Source organism: Pelodiscus sinensis, chromosome 4 (assembly GCF_049634645.1).
Source record: "Pelodiscus sinensis isolate JC-2024 chromosome 4, ASM4963464v1, whole genome shotgun sequence".
Classification (NCBI taxonomy): Eukaryota; Metazoa; Chordata; order Testudines; family Trionychidae; genus Pelodiscus; species Pelodiscus sinensis.
Genome location: NC_134714.1, coordinates 17,647,814 through 17,667,353, shown reverse-complemented (window position 1 = coordinate 17,667,353; position 19,540 = coordinate 17,647,814). Strand labels below are relative to the sequence as shown.

At 44.9% G+C, this 19,540-nt stretch overlaps 1 protein-coding gene and 1 long non-coding RNA gene across 2 annotated transcripts in view; one reads left to right on the top strand and one right to left on the bottom strand.

The window, feature by feature from the left end:
- Positions 1-4,947, top strand: part of LOC142829068 (uncharacterized) — a 76,359-nt gene extending 71,412 nt beyond the window's left edge. Inside the window, exon 3 of the long non-coding RNA XR_012903280.1 lies at positions 4,809-4,947. This is a non-coding gene — a long non-coding RNA (uncharacterized LOC142829068). The remainder of the gene's footprint in view (positions 1-4,808) is intronic.
- Positions 1-17,213, bottom strand: part of AHNAK2 (AHNAK nucleoprotein 2) — an 83,184-nt gene extending 65,971 nt beyond the window's left edge. Inside the window, exon 1 of the mRNA XM_006112752.4 lies at positions 16,975-17,213. The gene's annotated coding sequence lies outside the window, so the exon portion shown is untranslated. The remainder of the gene's footprint in view (positions 1-16,974) is intronic.
- Positions 17,214-19,540: the final 2,327 nt, after the last annotated feature.

Sequence of the window (19,540 nt, the reverse complement as noted above, 5' to 3'; positions counted from 1 at the left end):
ACTCACACCAATGCGAGCGCAATGTAAATAAAGGGGGAATCTGACCCGCTTTGACACAGACTCCCTGGGTACGTCTAGACTACAGGCTTTTGTCGACAGAAGCTTTGTCGACAGATACTGTTGACAAAGCTTCTATTGACAAAGAGCGTCTAGACTACATCCAGTTCTGTCGACAAAGCAAGCCGCTTTGTCGACATGAGAGTGTAGACGCAAAGGACAGTGTAGATGCAATAACGCCTTCTGTCAACAGAACTCTGTCGACAAAAGGCGTTATTCCTCGTAGAATGAGGTTTACAGTCGTCGACAAAACTGCTGAGTTCTGTAGACGTTATGTCAACAGAACTCGGCGGTAGTGTAGACGCAGGTATAGTTTTGTTGACAAAAGTCCACTTTTGTCGACAAAACCCTGTAGTCTAGACACACACCCTGAGACCTATTTAACAGTACAAGGGTGGCAGTCCCCACCACCTTGCACTTTATATACTGACATACACCTATTCAAATCAGATTTACACCCAGCTTTCACAGTCGGAATGACTGTACTTCACTGCTAGGCAGTGGAAAATCAGGTCCATTGAGTGTAAAGAGTGGGTAATACATACATCCCTAGGGACTGTACAGTGTAAGTTATAGGAGACGGTGGATACTTTACCTGTGGCTTCTTACACTCTGTCTTACTCCATAGTTTCAAGGAGGCATGATCAGCAAGCATGTGAGCAGTAGGGCTGACAGCTACGCTGGGCCCCTGGCCAAGGTGGGGGATGAGAGGCTGCTCCTTGTCCCTCTTCTGGGGGCAGGGCCTTGGTCATAAGGGGAGAGGCTGGGGCTAAGCAGCCCTCAGAGCTGCTCAGAGAGTGCCGTGCCCCAACCCCCAGCCCTCAGTGCTGCACAAAACGCACAATGTGGCACTTCTGCAGCAATTTAAAGGGCCCAGGGTTCCAGCCACTGCCGCTGACACAGTAGCAGCAGTGGCAGCTGGGAGCCCCAAGCCCTTTTGTATCACCAGGCTGGAGGATAGTTGCCTGCCTCCCCTCCCCACCACCGCTGCATGTGAGCATTGTCATGACCTTAGCTTCTTGTTCATTAATTGCAGTGAACCGTTTGTTTCTAGAGCAGGAGTCTCGAAGTCACGACCCACGGGCTATCTACAGCCTAAGCATTTCTGCAATCCGGCCCAGGAGTCCCTGCAGCCAGGGAGCAATCTCAAAGCAGAGATGAGAAAGAGAATGACAGTGAGAATTTCCAGTGGAGATAGGGAAGTGCCAGAGCCAGATTAAGGCATGGGCTAGCCGGTCACGTGCCCAGGATGCCAACCTATGGGGGGGCGCCTGATGGCAGCTGTAAGGGGCGCATAGAACCCCTTACAGCTGCCATCAGGCGCCGCGCACCCGGCTCCTGGATCACAGGCTGCAGCAGCTCCTAGCAGCCACTCTGCAGCGGCCACCCGGGGCGGGGCCTGCGTTAACCCCAGCAGCGCCGGCCAGCAGCGCTCTTCCCCCTGAGGCCATGGGGCCCTGCACGGCCAGGCTCAGCCCGCCCCAGGGCACCAGTGGCGGTAGCCGGGCTGGGCTAGGCCAGGCCGGGCATGTTCATCCTGCCGTTGCCAGTGCTGGACGGGGGCGGGGCCGCGCATGCGCCCTCTCCCAACCCGGGGTGCAATTGAACTGTCTGCCCGGGGTGCCGGAATGACTCAGTCTGGCCCTGGAAAGTGCTAATGGCGTTTTACAAGGCACAAGTAAAACCTCAGCTCGAATGCTGGGTGTGAGTTCTGGTCACCCATGTTCTAGCAAGATGAAATTGAACAGGAATAATTTCAAAGTCCTGCTACTAGGAGCAGGGCATGGAGAGCCTACCTCCTGAGTGGGGATGAAGCATCTGTCTTGTTCAGCCCTGCAAACAATGGCTGTGAGGGATTTTATTGTGCTCGATAAATGTTGTAACACCTACAGGCAGAATCAAAAGTGTGTGGGTTACAACCAGTGTTCCCTGTAAGCTGAGCACTTGGGCTGCCATCCAGGAAAGATTCAAATAATGCTCAACTGATTAGCAGAGCACCCACAGCCAGCAACATGTGTTTCTACTGGTGGTGCACATAACACAATTTATTCCGCACATGGATGGAAAATGTAGAGGGATCATTGCATCAAGGTGAAACACCAGGAAGGTAGAAGTGCTGGTTAAATGAACTTACCATGGTGGCATAAGAACAAATGGGTATAAACCAGCCATGAGTAAATTTAAACTGGAAATTAGGTTTCTCATCATCAGAGGACCATGATTCAGGAACAGCCTCCATATAGGAGCAGCAGGGGCAAGAAACCTAACTGGATTTAGTATGGACCCTAAGCAGTTTGTGAAAGGTGTGACATGAAAGGCTTGCATGTGACTAAGCAGAGGACTGGTCTTAGTCAACAGGGCCGGTCCTAACCAAAAGGAAAGTCCTGTGTTTATATTTTCTTGTCTTCTTAACTCTGCACATAACACTAAAGAAACGGCTATCCTACCTTTAGGGTGGCACAACTACAGTGAGCTACATGTCCAAGGTTTCCTGCCTTCAGTCAGCAGATAAGAATCAATGCATCTCTTCTCGGTTCCATTTTTTTAAAAATAGGCAATAGATTTTGTGGAACTAACACAATCAAGCAAAGAAGCAGGTTAAAAATGCTTGGTGAAAGGAGGACCTGACTGCACAACAGCAGGGCATAATGCTCTTTATGGTGAAAAGCCCCATTGATTTCAATGGGACTATGGCCACTATTAAGTACTAGGTCCAGTAGCAAGTATTGGCAAGACAGGGCTCCAGGTCAATAAAACAACAACCAAACCCAGCCAAGTATGACTGCACCACTTGGCTTGACATTGTCCAATCTGCTTTCATGAGGGGGGAAAAAAGTGTCAACAAAAGATAATTACTGAAATTTGACCCGGGCTCTTTAAATCACTGTTGGAACCTCACGCCACATGAGGGCTGGAGGTGGCTCAGAACTGCCCCTTCTAGGGCTTGGAGCTGGGCCCCCCACATGTACCTTGAGTGGGTGCCTGAGGAAGCAGTCGCTCCGCTCCTCCCAATCATTACCTATGTTATATGCCCATTTTACTTACGGGAAAACTGAGATTGAGATGTTAGTGGCCTGATATTCAGAGAAGCTGAATGCCCACTGCATCAGTGAAAGTGAGAACTGCTCAATAACTCCAAATATCAAATGAAGCCAGGCAGGTTTTGAAAAGGGCACAGGGACAGTTTTTCAAGTGTTCTAGACACACAATAAATGGCTTATCAATGTGAAGACTGGGGCTTTAACAGGATTTTAAAAAGAACTAGATAAATTCATGGAGGTTAGGTCCATCAATGGCTGTTAGCTAAGATGGTGTCCCTAGCCCCTGTGAGAGTCTGGGAATGGATGACAGGAGAGGGGTTATTTGATGATTCCCTGTTCTGTTTACTCCTTCTGGGGCATCTGACATGGGCCACTGTTGGAAGTCAGGACCCCGGGGTTGATGGACGTTTGGTCTGACCCAGTATGTTCTTACGTTCTTACGCTTCAGCAAAGGATGGGGAACAGTGCTGTGACTAGCATCCAGGTATTCCTAACTCTCTTTCCTGAGCTCAGACCATACTCATCGAGTAGCACCGACTTGTGAAGTATTTTAATGGATTTGGTTTGAGAAAAGAGTTAATTAGTTTTGGGGCATGGTTACTTGGTAGATTGTCTATGCTGCCTGGCTGAACTCTTAGAATTAACCTTCCAATGGGCCTCCCTACAGCCTTCATGTGTGTGTGAGTGTGTGTGAGTGTGTGTGTGTGTATGCGCAATGCATGTTATATGTATACATGCGCTTATTACTGTGCAAATGGAAAGTCCTTTGCACACACTTGAAAAACACTGCCACGTGGGCACATATTGAATAGTCTACAGGTAGCAAAACAAGACCCAATGAGCTTTATAAATGTAAATTTAGCACAAGGGAGCTCATAGATGTTAAGCTATTGAAAACCCATGCAGTGATGTTTTCCCCATGTAGAGGCATGCACGCTTTTTCAACCCTGTGTAAGACAGGAGTGGTCTAAACATGTACCATCCATCTTCTAGTTAACATGAAAATCCCCACTGCTGAACTGTTCCAGCCCAAAGACGCTGCATGTGTTTCTTATTAAATTTAGTTGTCAGAAAAATGGAAAGGTTTAGATTTCAGAAGTGGTGGAGCTAAAGAGAAGACAAATGGTTGGGCTGCGGCATTCCCAAAGAGACATTCTCTAGCTAAGTCATGCTGGCCCTGCAGTGTTATTCTTCACTTCTCACTGAAAGGCTGCAGATATTCTTTTTCAAGCATATCTGCAATGAGATTAAAACCCAGATTGCAAACCACTTCCTTTTCTACCTAATCCCTGTGCTGCGGTCAAATTAGGGAGAAGAATACAGCAAAGAAGCAGGATTAATTTCACTCTGTAAACCTTGCTTGTTGTGTAATGCATATAGGACCATATTCTGCTCCAATGGTGTAAATTCAAAACAGCTCCACTGACATTTCATTGTAGCAAGGTTGAATTTACACTGGTATAACAGCAGAATTTGGTCTGTGATCTTTAAATTACAGCATCAATTTAACCCTCCTTAATTTCACTATAGTATGCCTTTGCAAATTTTCTTTCAGGCTTTTACTCAAAAAGCATAAACAGCCCCTTAGAGGTGTTGTTGTGTGGCAACAGAGTGCCACATAAAGTAAAAAAACTCTGGGTAATATCTCTAAAAATATGTGTTTATAGCTCCCTGCCAGTTTCTGACTAATGCTTTTGTTTGTTGCTATAGTGAACCACACACGAGTCTGATAGCCAAAAGTGCTCTTATGACTAACCTTCGCTCTCTGGGGGCTGAAAAATGGAATTACAAAACAATCCGAGCAGACTGTGGGAGGAAACACCTTTTTTGGCACAGGATCTACCAGCACTAAAAGAAGAATACGGAGAGTGGAAAACATTAGGAAATTGGAACTGTGTGGCTTGGCTTTAAATCGACAGTGATCCAAATAGAGCCTCCGTCTAAAATGAAACCTAGAATGTTGTCTTATTTGTGCAGGGTGCAGTCTTGGGAACTCTGACTAGGCATTAAGGTTGGATCCAAAGACTGGAAGACAAAGTCCTCTTGGGATCAGACCCCAAGGTGTTCACAGTTTGCTCACTCAAAACTCGTTTATCTGAATCAATGACACGTAAACCAATCAGTTTCTATTAGTATTATTTATATTTTGGTAGGACTGAGAAACCTCTACCAAGATCAGAGTCCCTTTGTGCTAGGCACTGAACTAACACAAAGTGAAAAACAAGCTCTGCCCCAACATGCTTACAGTCTAAATGGGCAAGGCACAGGGTGGGAGAGGTAATACAGCTGATGTGACTTACGTGACACAACAGATCATCAGCAGAGTCAGGAACAAAGCCCCGGTGCCCTGTATCACAGTTCAGTGCCCAGGTCACTGGCCCAGGCTACCTAACTTTGAGTTTGAAGAAAGAATTTCCTACCTACAGGAAGTTCTCTATCTAAAGTAAAGTTCAAGCCACTTCTAAGACAGAATAACTTACTACTTAATCCATATTCTGCCAGACAAGATTTATATTATTGTTGCTTTGTTATTTATTTTAAATAACCTTTTTCTTCCAGGCTATTCAAATATCAGGGTGAGGTATGATTGCCTACAGGAAAAAACAACATTTTCTATTGACATTAGATATCTGACCCCAGCCTGCAAGCTGCCTTTTTGTCCAGAATTTTTCCATTATCAAAGCTATTTGCATAGGGCTTCATCACTTGGTGGTGCCCTCAGTGGAAAATTATCTGAACTCCGTGTATAGACTTGTTGAGAGAGATTCCAACAGATCCTGATCCCAAACAGCCATTGAGTTCCCTGGAGATATTTGGAAGTGCTTGTTTTTTTTTAAATTAGCGAACACAAGATAAATGACTCGGACACAGGGTAGTGCTACAGCTTGAAATGCACACAACCATGGGATTGAGTTGGTAGCTGCTGGCCATTTAATTACATGGGCCCAAATCCTCAACTACCCAGTGTTCATTCTGCCAAGCAACACTTCTCTGGACTTCTGTGAAACTGATACAGGTTCAACCTCCTTGGTCTGGCACCCTCAGTCCCAAACAAGGGAATTTACCGGGCCATGGGAGGTCAGGCATCTGGACTTTCCCAGGGCTCCCCTCCTGGCTGCTGCCCCAAGAGAACCCAGAGGCCTGATCTCCTCTGGCTCACCTGCCTGGCTTCCTGTGCACACAGCAGCAGCTGCTCCTGGGGTTCCCCATTCCTGCACATGCAATGGCAGATACTCCCAGGGTTCCCCAGCCTCACACGCAGCAGCTGCTCCTGAGATTCCCTGTCCCCACCTTCTGTGCGGTTACAGCTGCTCCCGGGATTCCCCGGCCCAGGCTCTGCATGCCCGGCAGCAGCTGCTCGTGGGGTTGCCTGTTCCTGCACACACAGCGGCAGCTCCTCCCAGGGTCCCCTGCCCCTGTCCCCGCATGGTGGCAACTGCTCCCAGAGCTATCTGCACCTGGGTCACTGACCCCGCAGGCTGCGGCTGACCAAACCGGCTCCACTCCTAGCCAGTCTCAACCTCTGGGGCCAGGGCTTTCTGGTCTAGCAACATCTGTGGTCCTGCCAGACTAGGGAGGTTGCTGGACCAGAGAGTCCTGGACAAGAGAGGTTCAACTTGTATTATGATATGTTAAATACTAAGGAGAAGCAACATGATCATTACCTCCCTGAACTCAGTGATAACTATTCAATTTGTTTAAGGCTAGCTTTTGAATCTGTTTAACTTTAAATATTTTCACAAAAATTCAAGTATTTTGTCACTTTACTCATAAATGTATTGATAAGTAAGGCTCAAATTCATGATCCATTTTGGTAAATGTCACAGTCACATTTTAAAAAACATTGAATTTCATGGTGTCCGATATTTAAATCTTAAATGTCCCATTGTTGAAACTGTGAGGGTCGCAGCCCAAAAGGCTAGGGCATTGCAAGGCTACTCGTGGGCAGTGTAGGGGGGTCATGGCATTACTTCAGCACTGCCTTGAGTCCTGAGCAGCCAGAGTGTTGCAGCTACTGGCCAGGAACCCAGCCCTAAAGGCAGTGCAAACAGCAGCAGCACAGAAGTAAAAGTAGCAATATCATATTTCTCCGCTACAGCTGGAGGTGGCACTGCCTTCTGGTCTGGGTACCTGGTCAGGAGCCGCCCCTCTCCAACCGCCCAGCTCTGAATGCTATGCAGAAGGCTGGTAATACCCCAGTCATCCTACAATAGTTTCAGAGGGGAGGCCAGATTTCACAGAGGAGACTCAATTTCACTCTCTGTGACACATTTTTCACAGCTGAGAATTTGGTAGGGCCCTATTCCTAGGACAATTAACATGAGACAGCTGAGCTAGGTACAAAATAAAGGCCAAACGCAAATAGCTATAAGGCACTGGTTTATTGAATTGTGGAATGTCATTCATTATGGGACTATGGAGCACTTACTGGTGGTCTGTAGAGAGCTGATACGTCATAGGATGTTGCCTCCCTCCTCTCTGTTTTCTACATATGCCCAGGGTTTTTATCAAATGTCTGAAAAAATGTCAGCCTAGCTGGCTCCAGCCTGTGAACAAGAATCTGAAACCACTTCAGGAACTGAAGCCATTAGCATAAAATGAAAAATACTCTAATGTTATTTATTTATCCTCATCAGTAACTGCAATAGTTGACACGGGGATGCCATGTAATTAGGGCTAAAAAAGGAGACATGGTCCACTTTGAATGACAGGTAGTTTGCAAAGCAAACTTTTGTTCCCGCCTGTAAAGAAAAGAGCAAGCAGCTAGACTAATATCATTATTACTGTTCCATAGAGTGTATATGGCACTTCTCACCCATAATGCTGCAAGGGCTTTACAGAGGAAGACAAGAATTGCTATGTCTGTTTTGTAGTGAGGGAAACTGAGGCAGCACAGTGACGGGACTAGCACAAGGTTTCAGTGGCAGAGCTAAGATGAGAACCTAGCTGTCTTGGATCCCAGGGCCAGAACCACAGGACTACACTACCTCTCTCAGCTAATTGGTAAAAGGAAAGACTTCACATTTACTCTTCCACGGCTTCCCTGCTTTCCCTTTGTCAATAGAACCGAACCAACCAAGCCTTAAAAATACAATTGTTTCCAGCACTGGCAAAGAAGTCAGCCAGCATTTTTTTTATTGAATCCAGTCCTAATAGAGAGCTAGGAAATTATTTCTTTGCCAGCTATCTTTTCAATGCCAGGGTCCTTTAATTTTTGCTCAGGCCCTTAACTTAAATACATTTTGTTTTTCTTCACTTAAATCTTTGTTCTGGGGTAGGGCTGGGCATAAGATGTATAGTATGCAGGTGGCTACAGGGAGAGAGGACAACCCCAGCAGCTTGGGACCAGGTAAGACACACCTGTCTGTGGCTGCTGCAGCACCTGTGGGCACAGCTGGGAGAGGTGTGCATGTCTCATGGCTGGGGAACAGACAGACACACAGATACGCAAACAGACAAACTCTCTGAAACACGTAGTACTGTAGATAGCTTCCTGCTCCTATCTATCCTATCTCATAGAACTAGTAGGGACCTTGAGAGGTCATCAAGTCCAGTCCCCTGCCCAAATAGCAGGACCAAGTACCATCCCTGACAGAATTACCCCAAATCCTTAAGTGGCCCCCTCAAGAATTGAACTCCCAACCCTGGGTTTCGCTGTTCCCATCTCTGGCCCCTGTGGTCATTCTGCAGCATTACTCCCTCCTGCCAGACTCCCCCCTTTCCATTTTATGAGAAACAATTGAATTCCATGCATATCCCATTGTCCTGGCACAACCAAACCCTGACCTTGCTTTAAGTTATGCTAAGAGAAAGCGACATGCCAAATGTGGTGGTCCTAGCTCTTACTGTGTAGAAGGAGTTCTTGAACAAATGGACCCACAGACAGATGGATGGACAGACAGAAAGATGCACATTTCTAAAATATATAGTAAGTTATATCGAAGATTTTTTTTTAACCTGGCGTTGCTCAGGTCCTTAACTCAAATAATTTTGTTCTTCATTTAAATCATTGCTCTGTGGTGGGGCTGGGGATGAGGGTTCAGAATGCAGTCTGCGCCAGCCCTCTCTCACTGCAGGAAAAGTGCTATATAATAGTTAAATATTATTACTTGAGTAAATACATTGTTTTCAATATATATCTACTATATATTTGAGAGGTTTGTCTGTGCATCTGTCTGTGTGCCTCTCTGTCTGTTTGTTCAAGAAGTCCCAAACAGTAAAGGTTAGGACCACCAAATTTAAGATACAGCTTCCTCTTATCATATTTTAAAGCAAGGCAAAGGTTTGGTTGTGGCAGGAAAATGGGATGTGCCTGGAATGGGATTGCTTCTCAGAAAAGAGACAGAATCACTAGGCAGGTGAAAGGGGCTGGCAGGGAGCACATCACCCCACCCCATCCGGGATGGCTCTAGCCCTGAGCCATGAACCTTCCCAGACACCCTTTACAAAGGGTGAGGAGACCTGAAGCTCCTCCCTCCCAATTCACACGAGAACATTGCTGGCTGTTCCCCTTCGTCAGGGGAATGTGCACAATTTGCTGCATTCCTTACTCTGGCTGGGGAGTGCAGGGGGCAGATGAACCTGGACCTGCCCTAGCTGGGGGACATGCACCCCTCTCCCAGCTGTGCTGTTGGAGCTGTAGCAGCCCTGGAGAGATGTTTCTCACCTGGCCCAAAGCTGATTTCACTCCATGCATCTGACAAAGTGGAGGTTTTTTTACCCATGAAAGCTTATGCCCAAATAAATCTGTTAGTCTTTAAGATGCCCAGGATTCTTTTTTGTGATATGTTGTATCTACTGCTTCTTCAGCTCTAGAAAAGATCCCGCCTATATTCCAGCCTGGGTGAGGTAGTTTTCTGGGGGTATGTCTACACTACAGATTTTCTTTTAGAAAACTCAGCCGTTTTTCTGAAAAAACTTCAAGTACGTCCACACTGCAATCGCGTTCTTCCGAAAGAAAATCGAAAGAACAGAGGGGTTTTTCTGACATTGGTAATTCTCATTCTACGAGAAAGAAGCCTTTTTCTGAAATAACTCTTTCTCAAAAAGGCATGTGTGGATGGGGAAGAGGGAATTCTTTCGAAAGAAGAGGAAAGAGGAAAAAGCACAGGTGCCCTGGCAGCCACTCCGTCTATAGTAATCACAGCTGAAATGCAATGTGTGGATGCTATCTTTCGAAAAAGCAGATCGCTTTTTCAATGCACTTTTGCAGTGTGGACGCTCTCTTTCAGAAGAAGTTTTTCTGGAAGAACTCTTCCGGAAAAGCTTCTTCCAAAAGAAGCCTGCAGTCTAGACATAGTCTGGGTGATCATCAGCTAGCGTATTTGATTATTTGCCTCCCCTTTTTCCCTCTCTGGGCAAACACGACCCTGTTTTTACTGTCTGTCCCTGTGAGAATCGAGAAATGCTGGACGATCAGGTTTTGTGGTGCTGCTGCTGTAATTTCATTGCCTTTTGTTCTGCAAAAGGATATTTCAGAGGAGCGGGTTGGCAGTTAAAAGGGCAGATGTAGGTAAGAGGCATTTTATTAACCCCACTTACGTGCTGGTATAAACAAAAATACTTGCCACTGAAAGCTACAGATTACCTAAAATGCCACCTTTACAAAAAGCCTGAATGGGTGACATCTCTTGCACAGAGAATTCAGTGGTGCAAAGGAAGCCCTCTGGTCAGACATTCTGCTCTGTTGTACAGCTACAGAACAAATGAGGAGTAACATTAGTTCGGACTAAGGGCTTTAGTCCGAACTAACGCGTCCCGGCGCGCACTTCCTGGTTCGAATCAGCTGTGATTCGAACTAGCGCGCCGGCGAGATCATGTTAATGGAGCGCGGGATATTTAAATCCCCGCTTCATTAACTAGTTCGATTGTCTCCATTTGCATCCCTAGTTCGAACTAGGGATGCAGTGTAGACATACCCTGGGATATCTGCTGGTAAAAAATACTAAGACAGAGGCAGCAGTATGAAAGCCAGGCACCTAGGCAGGCTCACCTTGTACCAATGCAGGGTACCCAAGTCCCCTTCTTTGTGAGCATGGTGTGCTTGATACTGACCAAACTCATGCATGTCTCCAAGCAACCCCATGCATCTCATGACTGTCAGGCCCCTGCTTCCTCATGAGAACATGGCAGCCAGCTGAGGTGCCGGGTAGTTAAGGCCATTTGTAGCCAAGTTTTAGAAGAAATGGTGTTTTTCCACTATTATACATTTTTAAAGGTGAAAAATGGGAGGGGGGGTCAAATATAAATTGATTTGGTGGCACTTGGCACTTGTTTTGCACTCACTTTGCAGTGGGTAAATTACACTGCATGGTGCAGAGCAGTGGAGAATCAGACCCATAGTGCATATCTCTGGGAGTACTCCCTGGGGCTTTGCAGTCCTGTCTCCACCCTACTTCCAAACTGTGCGTTAAAGCATCAATCCAACTGTTTTATCCAGCCCCTCAATTTACCTGCACTTCCCTACCCACAGGAGTCCTGGTAAGAGACTGATCTTTGTTTCCTTGTCAAGTCGTATGACTCAGGCAGCGTTACAGAAGGATCATGCACAAAGGGGTCAAGAAGATTGCCAGGTCCCTGGGCAATGTGCGGGTGGGGCCCAGCTCCAAGCTCCCAGAAGGGGAGGGGCCTCAGGTAGAAGGGGTGGGGCTGGGTTCAGACAGCCCTCAGGGCCACCTGTACTGCACTGTGTCCCCACCCTGCCATCTCACAGAACCACCCAGAGCACTCCGCCCAGTGCTCCCGGAATGATTTAAAGGTCCTGGCTGGGGTACCAGCAGTGGCAGCCAGGAGACCCATCCTCTTTTGAATTGCCAGGCCCTGGGCAACTGCTTCCTTTCCCCCCTCCTTCGACAGGCCTGACCACGCACCCATCACGTGACAGGGGTCAGTATCCGCAGGCTGCCATTTAAAAAAAATTAAGTTCTAAACCAAGGGTGGCTGACCCGTGGCTCTTGAGCCACATGCGGCTCCTTGCTCACAGAAATGTGGCTCTCAGGGTTACGGCTCGTTCGGAGCCGCATGCCCGTTTTGTGCACGTGCCCCAGTTCCTGGAGGGAGAAGTGCGTGGCTGTGGCGGTGGCAGCTCTGGTGAGACCCAGGCATTGGGTTAGAATGGGAGGGGCCTAAGGGTGCCTGGCTCTGGGGGAGGGCATTGGGTTAGAGTGGGAGAGGAGAGCTGGGGGTGCCTGGCTCTGGGAGAGGGATGTGTGGCTCTTTGCACCACTATCCACAGCTCTTTTGGCTCTTGGTGTCTAACTGGTTGGCCACCCTTATTCTAAACCAACCAAAAAGTCTGTGCACAGCCAAGTAGCCAGTTAATCAAACACACAAATAAATCAAACACAAAGGCCAGAGCAAATGACTTGAACCTCCTGACTGAAGAGAGATTTATGTTGCTTCTTATTGGTCACGTGTCAGTTCACATGGTCTATGAACCTCAAAGGCTTTCTGATCACATGGCCTCCCCTCAAACAGTTCCTGCTGCAATGGCTTGTCGGTGGGTGGACCAAGTGCACGTGGGCAGTTGCTTGCAGGCTTTTCCAGGGATGTGTTCTCCCGTCTGATTTCTCAACGTTCTCAAGGGAGACCAGAGTTATCTTTGGCTGAGTTGAGATATTTTCTGTTCTTGTAGGAGTGCTCCTCAGAAGTAGTTATGACATGTGACCTTGGTATGGATGAGATAGCTGCTACCTTGGCAGGATGCCAGATGCCTCTCTGCTTGCCAGTTTTTAGTGGGTGTAGCCATTTGGTATTCTGACTGCGCTGCTTCTCTCCGAGTTTCCTAGCACATTCTTTTGTATCCAAGGTTAGTTGTCTTTGACTCAAGAGTTCTATGTGCAGAACTGTCTCCATCAAGCCCACAATGATTTTTTAAAATGTTTGGGGTGTTTCATGAGGTTGAAATTTCCTTCAAGAGCATTTTATGAACTGAAAATAATAACTTCTCCCCCAAAATACCTTGCCTCAGGTCTCCCTTATCATCTAGCTAATTTAATCTATTTCAGAGGCATCTTATTGTATAACCTAAACTTGCTATCTATGATATTTCTGCATCACACATTTGGAGACATGGTGAGTTCCTCTTGATGGTAACGCAGCTGAAAATAAATCTGCCAGCCAGGGTCTTCACAGCTGTGGCTTGATACTTTGCTGTGAATTATTTCCTGTGTTGCTGTGGTCAACCCTTTAGGAGGCAGGTTTTGGTTTCTAATCAGTATGTGTGCATCTAGGCAGCACCCTTATCTTGGAATAAGCTACGCAAATTGCACAGCTTATTTCGACTGTATTTCGAAATAATGTGCTATTATGAGACATCCCTTAACCCTTGTGGAATGAGGGTTATGGGGATGCCAGAATAGCGTGCCTGATATTTTGAAATCTATTTCAAAATAACGTGTGTGTGTAAAAGATGTGGAATAGATATTTCGGGATACCTCCAGTATCCCGAAATAGCTCCGCTGTCTGAACATATCCCAGATGTGCACATTGCTGCATTCACATTTAAATCACTGCATTGCCCAGAAGCTTTGAGACACTTCCTACCTACAGTAAATGGCAGTCCCTGCTCGCTAGTGCATCTCTCATCGGCCACACTTGGTAGCAGCTGCTATGATAACTGTCAGTTTTAAAGCCAGCTGGCTCTCAGCTGAGGCTACAGAGCAGACTCATTCTTCTCTCTGTAAGAGGTCTACAGCCAGATGTACACTGGTGGAGAAAATTGATGCAAAATATGCAACTCCAGCTACGTGAATTGTGTAACTGGAGTCATTGTAACTTACACTGATTTTCTGGGGTGGCCCCACAATGAGAGATCAATGGGAGAAATGCTCCCGTTGACTTCCCTTACTCCTACTAACAGGGACACTCTCAACATTCAATTTAGTGGGTCTTTACTAGACACTCTAAATCAAACCCTGGATGTTTGATCTCCAGAGCATCAATCCTCTAGCAAGTGGAGATGTGGCTTCAGTATCAGTAAGTGGGACAGAACACTACACCCAGTTTGGGTTACATTCACAAAACTGGTAAGTCGACATCACAGTCCCCACAACAGTTCAGTTTTTGCACATGTACTTTGAGTATTTGCTTTAGCCTAAAACTCAAATTCTTTGCCACAGCCCCCCAAATAATTTTGCTGGGATTGAATGGCTGGAGCAACATGAGGTCCAAACATGACAGGGACAAAAAGAGCCTGTGCATCTGGGCACTGGTGGAATGGTAAAGAACTTTATAGGTTTAGGAGCAGGGGACAATTGGAAAGACAGCAGGTGAGGGGCCCAGAGGGATTCTTAAGGAGAGCTGAGTGAGGCGACCTTTCTAGGGCTATGGCAGAACCACAGGGGTGGGGACTTTTCCAAAGCACGTTTTGTTGACTATAGATTCTGGATTGATTATGGATACCAATATATTATAACATTGTAGGTTACTTTCCCATTTTTAAAAATGCCCCCATTTATTCCCTCATTATAATTTCAACACCTTAGACTTTTTCTGGTTCTACAGTACAACAGAGACCCTTTTTTCCAAAGTCAATACAATCACAAATAAGAACTTTGGTGATTCTTTAAAGACTCAAACCCAGGAGCATAAATTCTTTCTGCTTTGTGACCAGCAGAATACTCTTTGAAATAAATCACTGAAGGCCAGGTTCTGCCCTTATTTACATTGAGTAATAACTTCTCACTCGTGCCTTTATAAACAATGGCACCTCTTCCAGAATGAGGCGTTGTGTATTACAGTCAGACGGCTGGATTTCGTTGCAGTGATAAGTTATGTCCAACCAAAAATGAAGAAAGGCATGTTGACCTCATTTGGGGGAATTCAAATTGATCTCCCAAAATGATTAATAGCCTAACATATTCATGGTCTCCAAACTCCTGGCGAATTAACACTAACAAACCTCACTGACACCCCCTTCTGAGCAAAAGACCGTGCCATCTTTCATACTAAAAACAGCTGTACGGTAGATTGGAGTTTAGCCATCTTCAGTGAATTACTTTTAAGTTCAGAGCATACAGTCAAACTGACTTTACTTTAAGAAGATTTACATAAACCATGTATCCTAATAGTCGAGTTTACTTTATGAGAGTGCCACACCAAAAATAGTAAAATTATGAGATCAAAGAAAGCGTGTGTATGCTATTTCAGCTAAAAATCTACATTATCCAACAGAGAAGCTAAAACCAGCAAAGAATCTGTGAACACTGTAGATGGACCAATGCTGTTTTATATTTTAACTTTTAATCCCACTTATCAGTTTAAAAATGGGTGCGGGGGGGAATCAGCAGCCCAATAAAAAGTCTTCAGGCATGATGCTGATTAAACTCCTAAAGCACTGTATATATAACAAGTGTGCTAGTATAAAGTTTTGGGAGGAAACTCTCTTTGGGGCTGTGAATAATTGATATATTAATATAGTAATATAAGGTTATTCCTTAATATAACAACCTGTATAAGAAAAGCAATAATTACAGTTATCATGAAGCAATAGTTTATACACAGAGGGTAGTAATTATCGGATAATTGTATGGAGTAGAATTAAATGTTCAGAGTTTCTTGTTTTACAGATTCTAAAGATTTTAATTCTGTGGTACAGTCCCATCTATGTGGTGTTTTCCCGTTTGAGTTTTCTTTTCTTTTCTATGAAAGACTTAAAAACGGCTAGCTCTTTCTACAGGTAGCTACAAATGCAGCCCTGCACCACTTCATATCACCTGGCATGGAATTTACATTATGTTCATCTGATCAAAGATCTTTAAGGTGTACAATAATCGTGCTGATGGGGCTATGTGAGAACCTAGGTAGGGAGACAGACAGATCTTAGTTTGAGTTTTATTAGCATGTTTTGCTGGAGCAATCTCCCATAGAAAAGTTATGTGAAATCCCATATGCACCAGCAAGCTTGTGCTTCTCTGCCTTTAAAAGATTTGAGATTGATTCTAGCCTCACATACTTGGTGCTTAGTGCCATGCATATATATTACAATTCTATATATATTATATAGAGTATTTACTGATATATAGGACACATACAGTATTCCCCATGTGGGAACATGTTATCTACTGTAAAACATACCTGCATGCATGCAGTGTTTTGCATCTGACAAAGGGAGCTCCAGCCAACAAAAGCTTATGCCCAAATAAATTTGTTATCTTTAAGATACCACAGGATTCCTCATTGTATATGCATACAGTGGAAACCGCATATAGGAGAATCATCTTCATCATAAATAAGACAATTTCACTTGCAAACAAATTGCAGTCTGCACACTGTGGTGCATTGAAAGTACTTGTGACCAGGATTTTAATTTAGTATACACAGTTCCATGGTGTCCTAGTTCACAATAAGGAGTTTCACAGCAAAATATACAGAATGGGAAGGAGGGAAATAAATCTGACTGAAACAGACAAGTTGTTGATTCTTAAGATGAGTACAGGATTCTAAGCTGATCATGCATTGAAAGCTTTTGATGCATGAGTGTGGAGTCCCCTGTATCAAGAAACAAGATCAGAACATTCTCAATTGTGCTGTGAATTCGCCTGCTAATTTGTAACCCAGCTTCTCCAATTGCAAGAATTTAGATAAAGGAGATGTGGAAGCATTTAGCTCTGCCTGCAGCCTCATGGGTTATATGTGGGTCCACCTTATTTTAAGTCTCAGCATCATCTGTTTTCTGATGGTGTCTATATGTACGTATTCTGTGTCTGTTTCACTGATCAAGTGTGCAACTGGTAGCATGGCACTTTTATAATCTCACAGCCACTAGATTAAAGCACACACACAGCTACAATTCTAATTGAAGATTTCCTTCATGTATTGCCAACTTGAGCAAACTGCAGCATAGAAAGAGAGAGGGATGTTTAAACAAACTTACCAAAAATAACTGAAGTTCTCAAAAGTTGCCCTGAAGTTGAAATAGCCGAGAACACCAATCCAAAGCCTGTCCCCAAGTTCTTGCTCTTTCTCCCCCTCTCTCTCTCTATTGCACTTGGGAAAAGGGCAGTGCAGAAATTCAGCAAAACAATTTTCCTTCTATGTAGATTTGGGCGTTTCTTTAGAGTCAGAAAGGGAGTGGCCGAGCCCCGGTGAGGCTTGTTGCCATACCCCACGCCAAAGAGTGCAGTTGCAGATTACACAGCCTGTGAAATTCAATACCTGCTGTACTGTAGCAACAGCTGTAATACTTCATTTAGGGCAGGACTGACAGACTCTGAGCTTGTTCCTGGCTAGGAACTCACACTGGGATGTAGGAGAGCGGTGTGTGGGTTTCAATACATACTCTGTACCACGGAGAGCCTACAGCTATTTGTATGTCTCCAGGCTGGAGAGACAGCACAACTTCCTTAGGACTGAAAATACATTGGGGGTGAGAGAGAAAGCAAACCAAACATCTCTTTTCCTGAGGTTTATTCCCAGGCATAACTGTGTAATTAACAATATAAATGTACTGGATGTAGCTTCTCTCACCAGCTCACTTCAAATGCACAATGCTTTTGATCTTTTCTGGTCTACAACTTACTGCTGTAAAAAAAAACCTTGGACACTGAAACTAACAGCTCTGGCTACACCGTTTGCTTACCCCACTTACGTGGTATTGTGACTTAAAGCTAGGGAGTGCCACTGTGCTCTTACAGCTGCCTTGGCAATGTGTCCTGATACTAATACATGAGGAGAGCTGTTCAGCACTGGCAAAAACTGGTTTGCTGAGGTTGGGATTCCTCCCCTCTCCTCCCATTTTCTAATCTCCTCCCCCTCGCTCCCAAAAGAAGCCTTTGATAACATGACGGCAACTATTACACTTCCAGAACTCAGGGAAAGGCAATGGAAATGCAATGCATCATTGTTTCCGCCATAGGGCTGTACTAATTACTGTGTTCTCGAAAGCATGTACGGGCCCAGGGGAGCCTGCAAACTGGAAACAAAGAAGTTGGGAGTGTCCCACAATGTAGCCAGCTACTTTGCCAATGCACCAGAGAAGAACAGGAATAAGTGAAAAATATGCTAGTCAGGGAGAAATGACTATATATGCAAGGTTGATTCATTTCATGTCAGGGCCAGTGTTGTATAGCTGGGCATTTTTAGAGTGTTAAAGATGTTAAAACATTTAATTCTATGCACTGCATATTCTTTGGACCTGTGTTGATAAAAATGGGGCACATAGGCGTGTCTAATTTGCATACACAATTACTGTATCTCCCTGTGGGAAACAGGTATTTGCTCATGGAAATCAGAAGTCTGTGCTTTATTTTGTGCCTGCAGCTATGCATGCTATGAAAATCAGGTGCTAAATACTGAAATGTGTAGAGGGTAAAATCAATTACATTGTATATATAAAACCACAAATGTTAGTGGCACTTTAAAAATCTCATCCAGGCAGAGGGCCAACTTGTGAAATCAATACTAAGACAAAACCAGAAGGTTTTGATAGCAAATACAGGAAAAGTTTAAGGGAGGGGAGGACAAGAGTAAAGTTATGTGGATGCTTGGACAAGCAGTGTACTTATCAGCTACACCTATCTATAACATATGGTATATGACTATGGTTCATATGTGTCCCTAAAGTAATGTGATTTTATGTGAGGCTTAGGGTACAGTGGCAGCATGAAGATAGCCTCAGGCATCTGGAAAAAAAACTTGGGCCCAAATCCTAAAGGTATTCATAGAATTTAGGGCTAGAAGGGACCGTTGTAATCAGCTAGTCTGAACTCCTTTATAGCACGGGCCACACATCTAATGTGTAGCCCCCACAATGTGTAACAATGTGTAATAGACACCACATAATTCTTAGAGTAGATATTTTAGAAAAATATCCATTCCCAATTTAAACATTGTCAGTGATGGAGAATCTCCCACGACACTTTGCAAATTGTTTCAATGATTAATTTTCGCCATTAAAAAGGTACACCTCATTTCCAGTCTTAACTTGTCTAGCTTCCAATTCCAGGTACTGGATCCTATTGGACCGTTCTCTGTTAGACTGAAGAGGCCATTATTAAACATTTGGTCCCCCCATAGGGACTTATAGACTAATCAAGTCACCCTGACTTTCCTCTTTTTGAAATTAAATAGCTTGAACTTTTTGAGCCTGTCACAATAGGGAAGGTTTTCTAACCTTTAAAGCATTCTCATGGCTCTTCTCTGAACCCTTTGCAATATATCAACCTCCTTTTTGAATGGTGGGCACAGTATTCCAGCAGCAGAGCCAAATACAGCAAAGCCAAATACAGAGGCAACATAACCTCTTTACTCTTCCACTTGAGATTCCCCAGTTGATGCAGATAGCTCTTTTGGCACAGTTTCACGCTGTGATTATAGTATGTACGACCCCCCACAAAATCTTTTCCAGAGTCGCTGCTTCTCAGGATAGAGTCTCCCATCCTGTAGATGTGGCCTGCATTCTTTATTCCCTGGTCTACAAATTTCCATTTAGGTGTATTAAA